This window comes from Ranitomeya imitator, chromosome 10 (assembly GCF_032444005.1).
Source record: "Ranitomeya imitator isolate aRanImi1 chromosome 10, aRanImi1.pri, whole genome shotgun sequence".
Taxonomy (NCBI): Eukaryota; Metazoa; Chordata; class Amphibia; order Anura; family Dendrobatidae; genus Ranitomeya; species Ranitomeya imitator.
The window spans coordinates 67916811-67935660 of NC_091291.1; positions in this window are offsets into that span (position 1 = coordinate 67916811).

An 18850-nucleotide genomic window follows, 5' to 3' on the forward strand; every position below is an offset into this window, starting at 1 on the left:
ATGGGGAAATAATGAACGGTGTAGAGCACTATATGGCACAGCTATGGGGAAATAATGATCTATTTTTATTTTTGAAATTCACCGGTAAATGCTGCATTTCCACCCTAGGCTTATACTCGAGTCAATAAGTTTTCCCAGTTTTTTGTGGCAAAATTAGGGGGGTCGGCTTATACTCGGGTCGGCTTATACTCGAGTATATACGGTATGTGCTTAATTCTAAAACTCTGGGCAAAACCGTCAATGAAAAAGACCTGGGTGTATGGGTGGATGACAAACTTAAATTCAGTGGCCAGTGTCAGGCAGCTGCTACAAAGGCAAATAAAATAATGGGATGCATTAAAAGAGGCATAGATGCTCATGAGGAGAATATAATTTTACCTCTATACAAGTCACTAGTTCGACCACACTTAGAATACTGTGCACAGTTCTGGTCTCCGGTGTATAAGAAAGACATAGCTGAACTGGAGCGGGTGCAGAGAAGAGCGACCAAGGTTATTAGAGGACTGGGGGGTCTGCAATACCAAGATAGGTTATTACACATGGGGCTATTTAGTTTGGAAAAACGAAGACTAAGGGGTGATCTTATTTTAATGTATAAATATATGAGGGGACAGTACAAAGACCTTTCTGATGATCTTTTTAATCATAGACCTGAAACAGGGACAAGGGGGCATCCTCTGCGGTTGGAGGAAAAAAGGTTTAAGCATAATAACAGACGCGGATTCTTTACTGTAAGAGCAGTGAGACTATGGAACTCTCTGCCGTGTGATGTTGTAATGAGTGATTCATTACTTAAATTTAAGAGGGGACTGGATACCTTTCTGGAAAAGTATAATGTTACAGGGTATATACACTAGATTCCTTGATAGGGCGTTGATCCAGGGAACTAGTCTGATTGCCGTATGTGGAGTCGGGAAGGAATTTTTTTCCCCAATGTGGAGCTTACTCTTTGCACATGGGGTTTTTTTGCCTTCCTCTGGATCAACATGTTAGGTTAGGCTATGGGTTGAACTAGATGGACATATAGTCTTCCTTCAACCTTAATAACTATGTAACTATGTAACTAATATTGCAGCAATTTCTCTGATGGGTTTTTTCTGTTTTCGCAGCTTAAGGATGGCTTGTTTCATCTGCATGGAGAGCTCCTTTGACCACATGTTTGCTTCACAGCAAAACCTTCCAAATGCATGCACCACACCTCAAATCGACTCCAGGCCTTTTATCTGCTTAATTGAGAATGACATAACGAAGGGATTGACCACACCTGTCCATGAAATAGCCTTGGAGTCAATTGTCCAATTACTTTTGGTCCCTTTTAAAAACAGGGTGGCACATGTTAAGGAGCTGAAACTCCTAAACCCTTCATCCAATTTTAATGTGGATACCCTCAAATTAAAGCTGAACTCTGAATTTCAACTACATCTGAATTGTTTTGTTTAAAATTCATTGTGGTAATGTCTATAACCAAAATTAGAAAAATGTTGTCTCTGTCCAAATATATATGGACCTAACTGTACAACCACCGGAGGGAGCCCAGGAGCGGAATTCACAACAGTACCCCCCCCCTTGAGGAGGGGTCACAGAACCCTCACCAGAGCCCCCAGGCCGATCAGGACGAGCCAAGTGAAAAGCACGAACCAAATCGGTGGCATGGACATCGGAGGCAACAACCCAAGAATTATCCTCCTGGCCATAACCCTTCCACTTGACAAGATACTGAAGCCTCTGCCTCGAAAAACAAGAATCCAAAATCTTCTCAACCTCATATTCCAACTCTCCCTCAACCAACACCGGGGCAGAAGGGTCAACCGAGGGAACAACGGGCACCACATATCTCCGCAACAAAGATCTATGGAAAACATTATGAATGGCAAAAGAGGCTGGAAGAGCCAAACGAAATGACACCGGATTAATAATTTCAGAAATGTTATAAGGACCAATAAACCGAGGCTTAAACTTAGGAGAAGAAACCTTCATAGGAACATGACGAGAAGACATCCAAACCAAATCCCCCACACGAAGCCGGGGACCAACACACCGACGGCGGTTAGCAAAACGTTGAGCCCTTTCCTGAGACAATGTCAAATTGTCCACCACATGAGTCCAAATCTGCTGCAGCCTGTCCACCACAGAATCAACACAGGACAATCAGAAGGCTCAACCTGCCCAGAAGAAAAACGAGGATGAAAACCAAAATTACAAAAGAAAGGTGAAACCAAAGTAGCCGAACTTGCCTGATTATTAAGGGCAAACTCGGCCAACGGCAAGAAAGACACCCAATCATCCTGATCAGCAGACACAAAGCATCTCAAATAGGTCTCCAAGGTCTGATTAGTTCGCTCAGTTTGGCCATTAGTCTGAGGATGAAACGCCGAAGAAAAAGACAAATCAATGCCCATCCTAGCAAAAAAGGCCCGCCAAAATCTAGAGACAAACTGAGAACCTCTGTCAGACACAATATTCTCCGGAATGCCATGCAAACGAACCACATGCTGAAAAAACAATGGAACCAGATCCGAGGAGGAAGGCAACTTAGGCAAAGGTACTAGATGGACCATTTTAGAGAACCGGTCACAAACAACCCAGATAACAGACATCTTCTGGGAAACAGGAAGATCCGAAATAAAATCCATGGAAATATGCGTCCAGGGCCTCTCAGGGACCGGCAAAGGCAAAAGCAACCCACTAGCGCGGGAAAAGCAAGGCTTGGCCCGGGCGCAAGTCCCACAGGACTGCACAAAAGCACGCACATCGCGCGACAAGGAAGGCCACCAAAAGGACCTAGCAACCAAATCTCTGGTACCAAAAATCCCAGGATGACGAGCCAACACTGAACAATGAACCTCAGAAATGACCTTACTTGTCCATCTATCAGGAACAAACAGCTTCCCCACTGGACAGCGGTCAGGCCTATCAGCCTGAAATTCCTGAATCACCTGCCGCAAATCAGGGGAGATGGCAGAAAGAATCACCCCCTCCTTAAGAATGCCAACCGGCTCAAGGACTCCAGGAGAATCAGGCGAAAAACTCCTAGAGAGGGCATCAGCCTTAACATTCTTAGATCCCGGAAGATACGAGACCACAAAATCAAAACGGGAGAAAAACAGGGACCATCGAACCTGTCTAGGATTCAGCCGCTTGGCCAACTCGAGGTAAATCAGATTCTTATGATCAGTCAGGACCACAACACGGTGTTTAGCTCCCTCAAGCCAATGTCGCCACTCCTCAAACGCCCACTTCATAGCCAACAACTCCCGATTGCCGACATCATAATTGCGTTCCGCAGGCGAAAACTTTCTGGAAAAAAAAGCACACGGTTTCATCAAAGAGCCATCAGACTCCCTCTGAGACAAAACGGCCCCTGCCCCAATCTCAGAAGCGTCGACCTCAACCTGAAAAGGAAGAGAAACATCCGGCTGACGCAACACAGGGGCAGAAGTAAATCGGCGTTTAAGCTCCTGAAAGGCCTCAACAGCCTCAGAGGACCAATTCGTCACATCAGCGCCTTTCTTCGTCAAATCATTAAGGGGCTTAACCACACTGGAAAAGTTGGCAATGAAACGGCGATAGAAATTAGCAAAGTCCAAAAATTTTTGAAGACCCTTCACAGATGTGGGTTGGATCCAGTCATGAATAGCTTGGACCTTAACATGATCCATTTCTATAGACGAGGGAGAAAAAATAAAACCCAAAAAAGAGACCTTCTGAACTCCGAATAGGCACTTAGACCCCTTCACAAATAAAGCATTATCACGAAGGATCTGGAACACCATCCTGACCTGCTTCACATGAGACTCCCAATCATCGGAAAAAATCAAAATATCATCCAAATATACAACCATGAATTTATCAAGATAATTGCGGAAAATATCATGCATGAAAGACTGGAACACAGATGGAGCATTAGAGAGCCCAAATGGCATCACAAGGTATTCAAAATGGCCTTCGGGCGTATTAAATGCAGTTTTCCATTCGTCACCCTGTTTAATACGAACAAGATTATATGCCCCTCGGAGGTCAATCTTAGTAAACCAACTAGCCTCCTTAATCTGAGCAAACAAATCAGTAAGCAAAGGCAAGGGGCATTGGAATTTGACCGTGATCTTATTAAGAAGACGATAATCAATGCAGGGTCTCAAGGAGCCATCCTTCTTAGCAACAAAAAAGAAACCCGCTCCCAATGGTGACGAAGAGGGCCGAATATGCCCCTTCTCCAAAGACTCCTTAACATAACTCCGCATGGCGGCATGCTCTGGCACAGACAGATTGAAAAGTCGGCCCTTAGGGAACTTGCAACCAGGAATCAAGTTAATAGCACAATCACAGTCCCTGTGCGGAGGAAGGGAACTGGACTTGGGCTCATCAAAAACATCCTGGAAATCCGACAAAAACTCAGGGACCTCAGAAGAGGGGGAAGAGGAAATTGACATCAAAGGAATGTCACTATGTACTCCTCGACAACCCCAACTAGTCACCGACATAGTTTTCCAATCCAGCACCGGATTATGTTCCTGTAACCATGGAAATCCCAGTACAACAACATCATGCAGGTTATGCAACACCAGAAAACGGCAATCTTCCTGATGTGCAGGAGCCATGTACATAGTCATCTGTGTCCAGTACTGAGGTTTATCCTTGGCCAAGGGTGTAGCATCAATACCCCTCAAAGGAATAGGGCTCTGCAAAGGCTGCAAGGAAAAACCACAGCGCCTGGCGAATTCTAAGTCCATTAAGTTCAGGGCAGCGCCTGAATCCACAAATGCCATGACAGAAAAGGACGACTATGAGCAAATCAGGGTCACAGATAAGAGAAATTTAGGCTGTATAGTACTAATGGTAACAGACCTAGCGACTCTCTTAGTACGCTTAGGGCAATCAGAGATAACATGAGCCGAATCACCACAGTAAAAACACAGCCTATTCTGACGTCTGAATTCCTGCCGTTCTATTCTAGTCAAAATCCTATCACATTGCATAGGTTCAGGACTTTGCTCAGAGGATACTGCCATATGGTGCACAGCTTTGCGCTCGCGCAGACGCCGATCAATCTGAATGGCTAGAGACATAGATTCGCTCAAACCGGCAGGCGTAGGAAAGCCCACCATAACATCTTTAAGGGTTTCAGAAAGACCTTTTCTGGAAATAGCAGCCAGAGCCTCTTCATTCCATTTAGTGAGCACAGACCATTTTCTAAATTTCTGGCAGTATAACTCTGCCGCTTCCTGACCTTGACACAAGGCCAACAGGGTTTTTTCTGCATGATCCACAGAATTAGGTTCGTCATACAATAATCCGAGCGCTTGAAAAAATGCATCTGCATTCAATAATACCGGATCCCCTGTTTCAAGAGAAAAAGCCCAGTCTTGAGGGTCACCACGCAGCAAGGATATGATGATTTTTACTTGCTGAATGGGATCACCAGAAGAACGGGGTTTCAAAGCAAAAAACAATTTGCAGTTATTTTTAAAGTTCAAAAACTTGGATCTGTCCCCAAAAAACAAATCAGGAGTAGGAATTCTAGGCTCTAAAGCCGGAGTCTGGACAACATAGTCCTGGATACTCTGTACTCTTGCAGCAAGTTGATCCACACGAGAAAACAAACCCTGAACATCCATGCCAACGCATATATCCTGAACCACCCAGATATCAAGAGGAAAAAAAAGACAAACCAGAGCACAGAAAAAAAATGGTTCAGAACTTTCTTTTCCTTCTTTTGAGATGCATTTAATTCATTTTTGGCCACTTGTACGGTTATGATACGGTGGTCTAGGAGCAACATGGAACGAGCTCTGAAGGAAGTGGTAACTGTACTGACCGCAGTCCCTAAGCTCAACACAACACTAGAAGTAGCCGTGGAATGCTCCTAACTCTCCCTAGGCATCTCGTCACAGCCTAAGAGCTAACTACCCCTAAAGAAAGAAGCAGGAAAGCTATCTTGCCTCAGAGAAAATCCCCAAAGGATAGATTAACCCCCCACAAATAATGACTGTGAGTGGAGAGGGAAAAGACATACACAGAATGAAACCAGGATGAATACAGGAGGCCAGTCTAGCTAAATAGATAGGACAGGATGGAATACTCTGCGGTCAGTATAAAACACTACAAAAATCCACGCAGAGTTTACAAAAAATCTCCACACCTGACTAAAGGTGTGGAGAGCAAATCTGCCTCCCAGAGCTTCCAGCAAGACAGAATTAATTCACACTGATAAGCTGGACAAACATAGAAAGCACAGAATGGATAAGTCCACAATCTATGGACAGAAAAGAGCAAGCAAAAACTTAGCTTTGCTGAACTGGTCAGGATAACAGGGAACTCCAAAGAGATGTGAATCCAACCAGGAACCATTTACAAGTGGCACTGGCTGAAGAAAGAGCCAGGCCTAAATAGCCGAGCAGAAGAGACGATAAGTGGAGGCAGCTGATGACAGCTAACTCCAAGGAGCAGCCATACCACTAGAAACCACAAGAGGGAGCCCAAGAGCAGAACTCACAAAAGTGCCACTTACAACCACCGGAGGGAGCCCAAGAGCGGAATTCACAACACCTTACATTTTGCCAGTCCTAACGCTTAATATCAAACAAAGCTCACAGACACAAAAAGAGGACTTAAAAGATCCTCCAAAAATTTGAAAAAATTCACAAAGAAAAAAGCAGAGATGATTACCTGCTCAGGCCTCCAAAACAAATGCACTGGTGGGGTGCAGCGGACCCGATTAATGATGGCTAAAACACAGGTGCGACAATACCGATGAAACAACCACTTTCAATCCAGTGTTGGCTGTTTGGTATTTTAGTGCACAAAAAGAAAATGGCGTGGGCTCCCGTGCAATTTTCTGCACTAGATAGGGAAAGCGAGCGACTGGGGGCCAATGTTTATAGCCTAGGAAGGGGTTAATACCCATGGATCTTCCCAGGCTATGAATATCAGCCCACATCTGTATAATTAGCCTTAACTGGCTATCAAAATAGGGGGACCCCCCAAAAAATGACATGGGGTCCCCCTATAATTATTAGCCAGAAAAGGCTATGCTGACAGCTGCGGGCTGATATTCATAGCCTAGGAAGGGGTCATGGATATTGGCCTCCCGCCTACAAGCACCAGCTCCCGCATCTGTAAGGTGCGCAAATTCCTGCACTTAGCCTCTCTCTTCCCACTGCCTTGTAACGGTGGCATATGGGGGAATAAGGGGTTAATATCTCCTTTGTATTGTAAGGTGACATCAAGCCAGCTTAGTAATGGAGAGGTGCCAATAAGACACTACACATGAAATAAAACACTACACATTTTTCCATCTTTATTGTTCTGCTAATCCATGCGACGCCCTTGATCTCCTGAAAAAAATAAATAAACCAACACAAATACTCCCTGGTCCGACGCAGTCCATTTAATAACTAGTGTCCCATGACGATCTCCCTTATAGAGCGTTCACATCAGGAGATGTGCCCACTCTTTGGGCCCTCCAGTGACACACTGACAGGAGACAATGGCTCCTGCAGTGTTATCACAGAGGGTTCAATGAGTACATGTTCTCACTTTATGGTACTGCTGCGTGAGAATTTTCCCACGCAGCAGTGCCGCAAGTGACAGTATGAACTCTGCTAAACTCATGGCGGCGGAGGGATACAGTGCGGAGGATTACCTCCTGTCATTGTATCATTGTGATCTGCCAATGTGACAGCTCTCCATGGGAGATCGTCGTGGGACACTCGTTATTTAATGGATTACATCGGAACCCACAAAATCGCACTTTTTTTTCCACAGCATGTCATTTCTTTTTGCGGATCTGCAGCGTTTCTGCACCCATTAACTTCCATTGTGTCAGGCCAATCCGCAGCAAAATCGCAGGTTTAAAAAAGATCTGCGGATTTGCTGCGGATGTGCCTGTGAGATACGCTGCAGATCGGGAGGGGAAAGAGAGTGTTGGTAGATACTGTGTGTGTAGGTGGAGACTGTTTGTGTGCGGAGATGTCCGAGGCTGTGTGCAGGTGTTTGTGTATGTATGGGTGTGCGGGGCTGTATGTGTGTGCGGGGCTGTGTGTGTGTGCGGGACTGTGTGTAGGCAGGCATCGTCCAATGGGACTACTAGTCCCATCCGGCTATGCCTGCTACAGTGACAGGTAGCCGGATGATGGGACTGTAGTAGTCCCATCATCTGGCTGCTGTGTTCATGTGTAAAGAAAAAACACATACAGTACATGCATATAGACATGCAGTACATGCAACATACAGTAGATGCTCACCATACAGCTAATCACCGAAGCCCTTGATCACCTGTAAAAAAATTAAAAATAATAAACCAACAGTATACTCCCTGATCCGATGTAATCCATTTAATAACGAATGTCCCACGACGATCTCCCGTGGAGAGCTGTCACATCGGCAGATGCGACCGCTCTCCATGGGCTCCGGGATACAATGACAGAAGGTATCCTTCCACACTGTATCCCTCCACCGCTGTGAGTACAGTATAGTTCATACTGTCACTTGTGGCACTGCTGTGTGGGAAAATGTTCACGCAGCAGTGCCGAAAAGTGAGAGGTCATTGAACCCTCAGTGACAACACTGTCGGAGGCATTGTTTCCTGTCAGTGTGTGACTGGAGGCCTATAGATCTGTCACATCTCCTGATGTGACAGCTCTATAGGGGAGATCGTCGTGGGACACTCGTTATTAAATGGACTGCGTCGGACCAGGGAGTATTTGTGTTGGTTTATTTTTTCTTTTTTGCAGGCGATCGAAGGCGTCGCATGGATTGGCAGAAAAATAAAGATGGCAAAACTGTGTGATGTTTTATTTCATTAAAATACTATATTCTGCATGTGTTTGTGTTTATTTAACCCATTAACAACTATAGGATTAGTAATGGGTCGGTGTCTTATTGATGCCTCTCAATTACTAAGCCGCCTTGATTTCACCTTACAATTTAAAGGTGACATTAACCCCTATTACCCCATATGCCACCGCTACAGGGCAGTGGGAAGAGAGAGGCTAAGAGCCAGAATTGGTGCATCTTACAGATGCGGGAGCTGGTGCTTGTAGGCCCACAGCTGTCTGTATAGCCTTTTCTGGCTATTAATTATAGGGGGACCCCACATCATTTTTTGGGGGTCCGCCTATTTTGATAGCCAGTAAAGGCTAATTATACAGATGTGGGCTGATATTCATAGCCTGGGAAGATCCATGGGTATTAACCCTTTCCCAGGCTATAAACATTGGCCCCTAGTCCCTGACTTTCCCTCTCTGGTGCACAAAATTGCACGGGAACCCATTCCATTTTATTTTATAAATTAAACATATTGTGTTTAAGGCTGGGGTCACACTTGTGAGTAACTCGCATGAGTCTCTCGCATCAATACCCGGCAATGCCGCTGGCACTTGGGACCATAGCATACGGCTGCATGTATTTCTATGCAACTGAACACTGCGATCCCGAGTGCCGGCGGCAGTGCCGGGTATTGAGGTGCGAGACTCGTGCGAGTTTCTCGCAAGTGTGACCCCGAACTAGTGCAGATTTTGTGGGTCTGTGTGTGTGTGTGTGTGTGTGTGTGTGTGTGTCTTTATTTAACTCTTTATGTACCATTTTATTATGTTTATTACTAAACATCGGACTTGGTATTATCTACCTATATACAGATATAGCTATCTATCTGTCACGATTCACACCGTGACTGTCAACAGTACGTCACGATTGGGGTGACCTTTTGCCAGCCCTCAGCTATCTCTTGTGCAGGGGGCTTATCTTAGTTATCCATCCACTGCTCCAATGTGATGAAAACACAAACAAGGCTATTGACCACTCAATTTACCGCAAGGGCTCATTTTAGTTATCCCACTGCTCTGCAATGTAACACGAACTGCAGAGATTTATGTATATCCCGCTTTACAGTTCCGCTTGAAAACTTGCAGCTCTCTGGCACCCCCTTACCCTCAGGTCAGATTAGGTACTGTACCTAAAGTAATTAGTCGCCAGAAAGGCTGCCTGCTATGTACTGGTTATTGGGCATGCTGCAGCGAGGGCGATATAACTACTCCCACTCTGACATGAACAATAATTATCAATGCCGCCATCACTACGACTCCCAAAAGCTCAGGACAAGGTAAGACGCTACCAGCTTCGATTAACGGGTCCGAAGCTAACCCAAAACAGTAGCGTTAATTCCCTTCAGAAGACTTGGGGTACGTTTTAGAGCAGAAGAACGAAGCTAGTATTTTAAATATTTTACTCCATAAAGATCAGGTAGTGTTTATAAAAAGGTATATAAAGATGTTACAATATGAGACAAAGTATGTATGTACAAAGCAATTAGAAAATAACATGGATTAGAGAAGAAAGATAAAACTCACATGTGCTCAGATCATTGCAGGCAAAACCATACTGGTAGGCGGAGCCAAATATCCCAGTGCATCAGGAGGTCTGGTGTTGTGAATTCTGTTGTCTGGCTCCCTCCTGTGGTCATGAATGGTACTTTGGCTGGTTCTGTCCATGGACTTCCTCTGGTGGGTGTTTCTGAGTTTCACAGGTGACTAGGTTTATTCGTTTGCTGCTGCTCTATTTAACTCCACTTAGATCTTTGCTCCATGCCACCTGTCAATGTTCCAGTATTGGTCTAGTTCACTCCTGGATCGTTCTTGTGACCTGTCTTCCCATCAGAAGCTAAGTTCCAGCTTGTATTTCTTTGGTTTTCTATTTTCTGTCCAGCTTGCTATTTATTTGTTGTCTTGCTTGCTGGAAGCTCTGGGACGCAGAGGGAGCGCCTCCGCACCGTGAGTCGGTGCGGAGGGTCTTTTTGCGCCCTCTGCGTGGTCTTTTTGTAGGTCTTTGTGCTGACCGCAAAGTAACCTTTCCTATCCTCGGTCTGTTCAGTAAGTCGGGCCTCACTTTGCTAAATCTATTTAATCTCTGTGTTTGTATTTTCATCTTTACTTACAGTCATTATATGTGGGGGGCTGCCTTTTCCTTTGGGGAATTTCTCTGAGGCAAGGTAGGCTTTATTTTTCTATCTTCAGGGCTAGCTAGTTTCTTAGGCTGTGCCGAGTTGCATAGGGAGCGTTAGGAGCAATCCACGGCTATTTCTAGTGTGCGTGATAGGATTAGGGATTGCGGTCAGCAGAGTTCCCACGTCCCAGAGCTCGTCCTTATTATCAGTAACTATCAGGTCATTCCGTGTGCTCTTAACCACCAGGTCCATTATTGTCCTGACCACCAGGTCATAACAGTACAGGTGGCCCAAAGTACTAATGCATCTCAATAGAGGGATAAGAGAAGTTCTGAGACCATTTTATTTTCTTTGCAGTGTGTTTTGTCTCTGTTTTCCCCTTTACCTCTGGGTGGTTCAGGACACTGGTGTAAACATGGACATTCAAGGTCTGTCCTCTTGGATGGATAATCTCACTACAAGAATACAAAACATTCAAGATTTTGTGGTTCAGAATCCTATGTCAGAGCCTAGGATTCCAATTCCTGATTTGTTTTTTGGTGATAGATCTAAGTTCTTGAATTTCAAAAATAATTGTAAATTGTTTCTTGCATTGAAACCTCGCTCCTCAGGTGACCCTGTTCAACAAGTAAAGCTCATTATTTCTTTGTTACGTGGTGACCCTCAAGACTGGACATTTTCCCTTGCGCCAGGAGATCCGGCATTGCGTGATGTTGATGCGTTTTTCCTGGCGCTTGGATTGCTTTATGATGAACCTAATTCAGTGGATCAGGCAGAGAAAATCTTGCTGGCTCTGTGTCAGGGTAAAGATGAAGCGGAGATATATTGTCAGAAGTTTAGAAAGTGGTCTGTGCTCACTCAGTGGAATGAATGTGCCCTGGCAGCAATCTTCAGAAAGGGTCTCTCTGAAGCCCTTAACCCCTTAACCCCCGAGGGTGGTTTGCACGTTAATGACCAGGCCAATTTTTACAATTCTGACCACTGTCCCTTTATGAGGTTATAACTCTGGAACGCTTCAACGGATCTTGGCGATTCTGACATTGTTTTCTCGTGACATATTGTACTTTATTTTAGTGGTAACATTTATTCGATATAACTTGCATTTATTTGTGAAAAAAAACGGAAATTTGGCGAAAATTTAGAAAATTTTGCAATTTTCCAACTTTAAATTTTTATGCCCTTAAATCACAGAGATATGTCATGCAAAATACTTAATAAGTAACATTTCCCACATGTCTACTTTACATCAGCACAATTTTGGAACCAAAATTTTTTTTTGTTAGGGAGTTATAAGGGTTAAAAGTTGACCAGCAATTTCTCATTTTTACAACACCATTTTTTTTTAGGGACCACATCTCATTTGAAGTCATTTTGAGGGGTCTATATGATAGAAAATACCCAAGTGTGACACCATTCTAAAAACTGCACCCCTCAAGGTGCTCAAAACCACATTCAAGAAGTTTATTAACCCTTCAGGGGTTTCACAGGAATTTTTGGAATGTTTAAATAAAAATGAATATTTAATTTTTTTTCACACAAAATTTATTTCAGCTCCAATTTGTTTTATTTTACCAAGGGTAACAGGATAAAATGGATGCCAAACGTTGTTGTACAATCTATACTGAGTACGCTGATACCCCATATGTGGGGGTAAACCACTGTTTGGGCGCATGGCAGAGCTCGGAAGGAAAGGAGCGCCATTTGACTTTTCAATGCAAAATTGACAGGAATTGAGATGGGACGCCATGTTGCGTTTGGAGAGCCCCTCATGTGCCTAAACATTGAAACCCCCCACAAGTGACATCATTTTGGAAAGTAGACACCCTAAGGAACTTATCTAGATGTGTGGTGACCACTTTGACCCACCAATTGCTTCACAGAAGTTTATAATGCAGAGCCGTAAAATTTTCACAAAAATGATCTTTTCGCCCCCAATTTTTTATTTTCCCAAGAGTAAGAGAAGAAATTGGACCTCAAAAATTGTTGTCCAATTTGTCCTGAGTACGCTGATACCCCATATATGGGTGTAAACCATTGTTTGGGCGTATGGCAGAGCTCGGAAGGGAAGGAGCGCCATTATACTTTTCAATGCAAAATTGACTGGAAATGAGATGGGATGCCATGTTGCGTTTGGAGAGCTGTTGTGAATTCTGTGGCTGAATTCACTCCTGTGGTCACAAGTGGTACTGCAGCTTCTGAGCTTCCTCCCTCAGGTGTTCTGGTGAGCTCGTTAACTGCTTCATTACTTAACTTCGCCTGATGCTGCTATCCTTGCTCCTTGTCAATGTTTCAGTGTTGGATCTGAGCTTCTCCTGATTGTTCCTGTGACCTGCTGCTCTGTATAGCTAAGTGCCTTTTGCTTTTTTGTTGCTTTTTTTCTGTCCAGCTTGTCTTTTGTTTTGCTGGAAGCTCTGAGACGCAAAGGGTGTACCGCCGTGCCGTTAGTTCGGCACGGTGGGTTTTTTTTGCCCCCTTTGCGTGGTTTTGCTTTAGGGTTTTTTGTAGACTGCAAAGTTCGCTTTACTGTCCTCGCTCTGTCCTAGAATATCGGGCCCCACTTTGCTGAATCTATTTCATCCCTACGTTTTGTCTTTTCATCTTACTCACAGTCATTATATGTGGGGGGCTGCCTTTTCCTTTGGGGAATTTCTCTGGGGCAAGTCAGGCCTATTTTTCTATCTTCAGGCTAGCTAGTTTCTTAGGCTGTGCCGAGTTGCCTAGGTAGTTGTTAGGCGCAATCCACAGCCGCTTTTAGTTGTGTTTAGGATAGGATCAGGTGTGCAGTCTACAGAGTTTCCACGTCTCAGAGCTCGTTCTTGTATTTTTGGGTATTTGTCAGATCACTGTGTGCGCTCTGATCGCTAAGCACACTGTGTTTCTGGATTGCCTTCATAACACCTGTCATTAGCAAACATAACAGTACAAGGAGCCAAACTAATGATTCTCAATAGAGGGAAAGAAAAAGTTCTGACATCATTTTTTTTTTTTTTTTCTGCTCTGTGTTCACTTTTTTTTTCCCCTAGACATTTGGGTGATTCTGGACACAGGTGTGGACATGGATATTCAGGGTCTGTGCTCTTCAATGGATAATCTCGTTATAAATGTACAAAAAATTCAAGATACTATTGATCAGAAATCTATGTTAGAACCAAGAATTCCTATTCCTGATTTGTTTGTTGGAGATAGAACTAAGTTTCTAAGTTTCAAAAATAATTGTAAGCTATTTCTGGCCTTGAAACCTCATTCTTCTGGTAATCCTATTCAACAGGTTTTGATTATTATTTCTTTTTTGCGCGGCGACCCTCAAGACTGGGCATTTTCTCTTGCGCCAGGAGACCCTGCATTGAGTAGTGTCGATGCGTTTTTCCTGGCGCTCGGATTGCTGTACGATGAGCCTAATTCAGTGGATCAGGCTGAGAAAAATTTGCTGGCTTTGTGCCAGGGTCAGGATGATATAGAAGTATATTGTCAGAAATTTAGGAAATGGTCAGTACTCACTCAGTGGAATGAATCTGCGCTGGCAGCTTTGTTCAGAAAGGGTCTCTCTGAGGCTCTTAAGGATGTCATGGTGGGATTTCCTATGCCTGCTGGTTTGAATGAGTCTTTGTCTTTGGCCATTCAGATCGGTCGACGCTTGCGCGAGCGTAAATCTGTGCACCATTTGGCGGTACTGCCTGAGGTTAAACCTGAGCCTATGCAGTACGATAGGACTATGACTAGAGTTGAAAGGCAGGAATACAGACGTCTGAATGGTCTGTGTTTCTACTGTGGTGATTCCACTCATGCTATTTCTGATTGTCCTAAGCGCACTAAGCGGTCCGCTAGGTCTGCCGTCATTGGTACTGTACAGTCCAAATTCCTTCTGTCCATTACCTTGATATGCTCTTTGTCGTCGTTTTCTGTCATGGCGTTTGTGGATTCGGGCACTGCCCTGAATCTGATGGATTTGGATTATGCTAAACGTTGTGGGTTTTTCTTGGAGCCTTTGCGGTGTCCTATTCCATTGAGAGGAATTGATGCTACACCTTTGGCCAAGAATAAACCTCAATACTGGGCCCAGCTGACCATGTGCATGGCTCCTGCACATCAGGAAGTTATTCGCTTTCTGGTGTTGCATAATCTGCATGATGTGGTCGTGTTGGGGTTGCCATGGCTACAAACCCATAATCCAGTATTGGATTGGAATTCCATGTCGGTATCCAGCTGGGGTTGTCAGGGGGTACATGGTGATGTTCCATTTTTGTCGATTTCGTCATCCACCCCTTCTGAGGTCCCAGAGTTCTTGTCTGATTATCAGGATGTATTTGAAGAGCCCAAGTCCGATGCTCTACCTCCGCATAGGGATTGTGATTGTGCTATCAATTTGATTCCTGGTAGTAAATTCCCTAAAGGTCGATTATTTAATTTATCCGTGCCCGAACACGCCGCTATGCGCAGTTATGTGAAGGAATCCCTGGAGAAGGGACATATTCGCCCATCGTCATCACCACTGGGAGCAGGGTTCTTCTTTGTAGCCAAGAAGGATGGTTCGCTGAGACCGTGTATTGATTACCGCCTTCTTAATAAGATCACTGTTAAATTTCAGTATCCCTTGCCATTGTTATCTGACTTGTTTGCTCGGATTAAGGGGGCTAGTTGGTTCACTAAGATAGATCTTCGTGGTGCGTATAATCTGGTGAGAATCAGGCAAGGAGATGAATGGAAAACTGCATTCAATACGCCCGAGCGTCATTTTGAGTATCTAGTGATGCCGTTCGGACTTGCCAATGCTCCATCTGTGTTTCAGTCTTTTATGCATGACATCTTCCGTGAGTATCTGGATAAATTCCTGATTGTTTACTTGGATGACATTTTGATCTTCTCAGATGATTGGGAGTCTCATGTGAAGCAGGTCAGAATGGTTTTTCAGGTCCTGCGTGCTAACTCTTTGTTTGTGAAGGGATCAAAGTGTCTCTTCGGTGTGCAGAAAGTTTCATTTTTGGGGTTCATCTTTACCCCTTCTACTATCGAGATGGATCCAGTTGAGGTCCAAGCCATCCAGGATTGGATTCAGCCGACATCTCTGAAAAGTCTGCAAAAGTTCCTGGGCTTTGCTAATTTTTATCGTCGCTTCATCTGTAATTTTTCTAGCATTGCCAAACCATTGACCGATTTGACCAAGAAGGGTGCTGATTTGGTTAATTGGTCTTCTGCTGCTGTGGAAGCTTTTCAGGAGTTGAAGCGTCGTTTTTGTTCTGCCCCTGTGTTGTGTCAGCCAGATGTTTCTCTTCCGTTCCAGGTCGAGGTTGATGCTTCTGAGATTGGAGCAGGGGCGGTTTTGTCACAGAGAGGTTCTGATTGCTCAGTGATGAAACCATGTGCTTTCTTTTCTAGGAAGTTTTCGCCCGCTGAGCGTAATTATGATGTGGGCAATCGAGAGTTGCTGGCCATGAAGTGGGCATTCGAGGAGTGGCGTCATTGGCTTGAAGGAGCTAAGCATCGCGTGGTGGTATTGACTGATCATAAGAACTTGACTTATCTCGAGTCTGCCAAGCGCTTGAATCCTAGACAGGCCCGTTGGTCGTTATTTTTTGCCCGCTTCGACTTTGTGATTTCGTACCTTCCGGGCTCTAAAAATGTGAAGGCGGATGCTCTGTCTAGGAGTTTTGTGCCCGACTCTCCGGGTTTATCTTAGCCAGCGGGTATCCTCAAGGAAGGAGTCATTGTGTCTGCCATCTCCCCTGATTTGCGGCGGGTGCTGCAAAAATTTCAGGCGAATAAACCTGATCGTTGTCCAGCAGAGAAACTGTTCGTCCCTGATAGGTGGACTAATAAACTTATCTCTGAACTTCATTGTTCGGTGTTGGCTGGTCATCCTGGAATCTTTGGTACCAGAGAGTTAGTGGCTAGATCCTTCTGGTGGCCATCTCTGTCACGGGATGTACGTACTTTTGTGCAGTCCTGTGGGATTTGTGCTAGGGCTAAGCCCTGCTGTTCTCGTGCCAGTGGGTTGCTTTTGCCCTTGCCGGTCCCAAAGAGGCCTTGGACACATATTTCGATGGATTTCATTTCTGACCTTCCCGTTTCTCAAAAGATGTCAGTCATTTGGGTGGTCTGTGATCGCTTTTCTAAAATGGTCCATCTGGTGCCCTTGGCTAAATTGCCTTCCTCCTCTGATTTGGTACCTTTGTTCTTTCAGCATGTGGTTCGGTTGCATGGCATTCCTGAGAATATTGTTTCTGACAGAGGTTCCCAGTTTGTTTCGAGGTTTTGGCGAGCCTTTTGTGGTAGGATGGGCATTGACCTATCCTTTTCCTCGGCTTTCCATCCTCAGACTAATGGCCAGACCGAACGAACCAATCAGACCTTGGAAACATATCTGAGATGTTTTGTTTCTGCAGACCAGGATGATTGGGTGTCCTTTTTGCCGTTGGCTGAGTTCGCCCTTAATAATCGGGCCAGCTCGGCTACCTTGGTTTCTCCATTTTTTTGCAATTCTGGGTTCCATCCTCGTTTCTCTTCAGGACAGGTTGAGTCTTCGGACTGTCCTGGTGTGGATTCTGTGGTGGATAGGTTGCAGCAGATCTGGACTCAGGTAGTGGACAATTTGATCTTGTCCCAGGAGAAAGCTCAACTTTTCGCTAATCGCAGACGCCGTGTGGGTCCCCGACTTCGTGTTGGGGATCTGGTTTGGTTATCTTCTCGTCATATTCCTATGAAGGTTTCCTCTCCTAAATTTAAACCTCGTTTTATTGGTCCGTATAGGATTTCTGAGGTTCTCAATCCTGTGTCTTTTCGTTTGACCCTCCCAGACTCCTTTTCCATACATAATGTATTCCATAGGTCGTTGTTGCGGAGATACGTGGCACCTATGGTTCCATCTGTTGAGCCTCCTGCCCCGGTTTTGGTGGAGGGGGAATTGGAGTATATTGTGGAGAAGATTTTGGATTCTCGTGTTTCTAGACGGAAACTCCAGTATCTGGTTAAATGGAAGGGTTATGCTCAGGAAGATAATTCCTGGGTTTTTGCCTCTGATGTTCATGCTTCCGATCTTGTTCGTGCCTTTCATGCGGCTCATCCTGGTCGGCCTGGGGGCTCTGGTGAGGGTTCGGTGACCCCTCCTCAAGGGGGGGGGGTACTGTTGTGAATTCTGTGGCTGAATTCACTCCTGTGGTCACAAGTGGTACTGCAGCTTCTGAGCTTCCTCCCTCAGGTGTTCTGGTGAGCTCGTTAACTGCTTCATTACTTAACTCCGCCTGATGCTGCTATCCTTGCTCCTTGTCAATGTTTCAGTGTTGGATCTGAGCTTCTCCTGATTGTTCCTGTGACCTGCTGCTCTGTATAGCTAAGTGCCTTTTGCTTTTTTGTTGCTTTTTTTCTGTCCAGCTTGTCTTTTGTTTTGCTGGAAGCTCTGAGACGCAAAGGGTGTACCGCCGTGCCGTTAGTTCGGCACGGTGGGTTTTTTTTGCCCCCTTTGCGTGGTTTTGCTTTAGGGTTTTTTGTAGACTGCAAAGTTCGCTTTACTGTCCTCGCTCTGTCCTAGAATATCGGGCCCCACTTTGCTGAATCTATTTCATCCCTACGTTTTGTCTTTTCATCTTACTCACAGTCATTATATGTGGGGGGCTGCCTTTTCCTTTGGGGAATTTCTCTGGGGCAAGTCAGGCCTATTTTTCTATCTTCAGGCTAGCTAGTTTCTTAGGCTGTGCCGAGTTGCCTAGGTAGTTGTTAGGCGCAATCCACAGCCGCTTTTAGTTGTGTTTAGGATAGGATCAGGTGTGCAGTCTACAGAGTTTCCACGTCTCATAGCTCGTTCTTGTATTTTTGGGTATTTGTCAGATCACTGTGTGCGCTCTGATCGCTAAGCACACTGTGTTTCTGGATTGCCTTCATAACACCTGTCATTAGCAAACATAACAGAGAGCCCCTGAT